This window comes from Sinocyclocheilus grahami, unplaced genomic scaffold, assembly GCF_001515645.1.
Source record: "Sinocyclocheilus grahami isolate Dianchi unplaced genomic scaffold, SAMN03320097.WGS_v1.1 scaffold520.1, whole genome shotgun sequence".
Taxonomy (NCBI): Eukaryota; Metazoa; Chordata; class Actinopteri; order Cypriniformes; family Cyprinidae; genus Sinocyclocheilus; species Sinocyclocheilus grahami.
The window spans coordinates 463,477-465,783 of NW_015505699.1; the positions used below are offsets into that span (position 1 = coordinate 463,477).

General features: G+C 37.0%; 1 protein-coding gene across 1 annotated transcript in view; it reads left to right on the forward strand.

The window, feature by feature from the left end:
* LOC107554934 (ELKS/Rab6-interacting/CAST family member 1-like) overlaps window positions 1–2,307 on the forward strand; it is a 29,792-nt gene extending 27,485 nt beyond the window's left edge. The window contains exon 19 of the mRNA XM_016237597.1: window positions 1,424–2,307. The gene's annotated coding sequence lies outside the window, so the exon portion shown is untranslated. The remainder of the gene's footprint in view (window positions 1–1,423) is intronic.

Sequence of the window (2,307 nt, forward strand, 5' to 3'; positions counted from 1 at the left end):
TCGTGTATTAAATAAATTCAATGCACACAGACTGAAGTAGTTTAAGTCTTTGGTTCTTTTAATTGTGATGATTTTGGCTCACATTTCATAAAAACCCACCAATTCAATTCAATTTCAATCTCAACAAATTAGAATACTTCATAAGACCAATAAAAAAACATTTTTAGTGAATTGTTGGCCTTCTGGAAAGTATGTTCATTTACTGTACATGTACTCAATACTTGGTTGGGCCTCCTTTTGCATGAATTACTGCATCAGTGCGGCGTGGCATGGAGACAATCAGCCTGTGGCACTGCTCAGGTGTAATGGAAGCCCAGGTTGCTTTGATAGCGGCCTTCAGGTCATCTGCATTGTTGGGTCTGGTGTCTCTCATCTTCCTCTTGACAATACCCCATAGATTCTCTTAATTGTTTAGATTTTTAGAAGGCACGTTAACTTCTTTCTCATTTACAACTCTACATGTTTGCTGCGTAAAAACATGAGTTGATATTTGTATTGATCTGACCATAAACAGCAAGAAAGGCTTGTTGGAAATGCAAATTCATTCTCTGCCATGAGGTGGCGCTTTAGGAGCGCTGAAATATTGTGGTTTCCTTGGTAACGGCTGTACACAAAGCAGTTCCTCGCTTATAAACACTGCTTTATCAGGAATTATAAGTAAAATGAAATTAAAATGCCAACAACAACAACACAGTCGGTTCCCTTCAGATACATTCAAATAAAGACATCCGCGCCGCGTTTTGACTTGAAACGTGCAGCGCTCATATTTATTCAATGACATCATTGCCTTTTGAAGTTTAATCCAGCCGTATCACTACTCTTGTCTTTCCGTCCCCAACTGTAAGCCCTCTTGAAATTATAATTAAGACATTTCTTATACCATTTAACTTATTTAAAACTTTTTATGGCCTTAAGTTTGAGTTTTTAAGGACCCGCGGGAGATCTGCATTTAAGATAGCCCGTCGGGCAGAGTGGTGATACATTTTGGTAGCCTGACTGGAAAACACAATAGCCCCGGGACGTCGGGCTAGCGATTTTGCGAGCCCTGTATATATACAGTATATATATATATATATATATATATATATAAATAAACTAACGCAATAAAAAAATGTTAGTTGAATCATCCCCAACCTGCACACAAAAACCATAATAATAAATTCAACCAAATATTATTCTAATATTATGATTTTGTTTAAATATTATTTGATATTACAAATATCAGGCAGATCTTTTGTAATAAATTTGATTAATCATCATTACATGTAATTAATGCCAATTATTAGAATTTGTAATCTAAAATCTATTCCATTGTCATTATTTTAAACAATATTTACACTTAAGTTCAAATGTTTAATTACAAGTATTAAATCATTTTCTGAAAATGATTTGATTCACATGTGTCAATCTTTTTGGGTTTTAGTGGGAGCCTGGGATGGTGAGTCAGTGTGGAGCTGCAGTTCCCTGGACCCTGCTTTGGACCTCCAGAACCAAACTGGCCATGATCGAACCCTCCAGCTCCACTCCAACCTCCACTGTCTCTCTGGCCTCACCTCTCACCTGAACTAAACCGGAGCCCTCTAAGACCCTGTAACAGTCTGTAGTCTTAATACTGGTGCAGCATTGAAAATATGCAGTGTTAGTTGAGTCGTGAATGCAATTTTAATTTCGTTCTCTTGATATGTCATCATGGTTGAGTAAATACAGATTTAGAATGTTAACCTGATCAATGGGTGGTGCTATATAAACATAACTGAATGCCAAACTGTTGTTAAACAATTAAAAAAAAAGTGTTATGCTACTTAAACTGCACTCAGCATTAAGACCTTCGATCTATTCTGTGTTTAGGTAGCGTCTTGCACTGGTTATACTTCATTGGATGACCCTTCCCCTTTACCAAAAACTTATAGGACACCTTCAAGAGCATGACATAAACATTTATAGATGTCACACCTGACGCTTCGTCAGTGGAAAAAAAATCAGGTTCTGTACATCCTTTAATTCAAATTAACAGCTGCTACAAGGAATAGACATAAAATATATATGAAAAGAGTTTGCATTGCTCATGAAGCAATCCACCAAGAGGTGCGTGCAAGAAATTGCAGTTCTCGCTTAATGAGACTATAGTTGTTTTCTAGCAGCTCTTAGACAGGACATTGTAGGCTCCCAAATATCTTCATATCATGTCCAGATAACCAGTTTCTGAGAGCGCATTGCTGGTTTTATGTGCTCTCATAAATGTGGATATCATTGTGTCTCTCTCTCTCTCTCTCTCTCAAAGTGGATTTTTTTATGTTGCATTCGTGG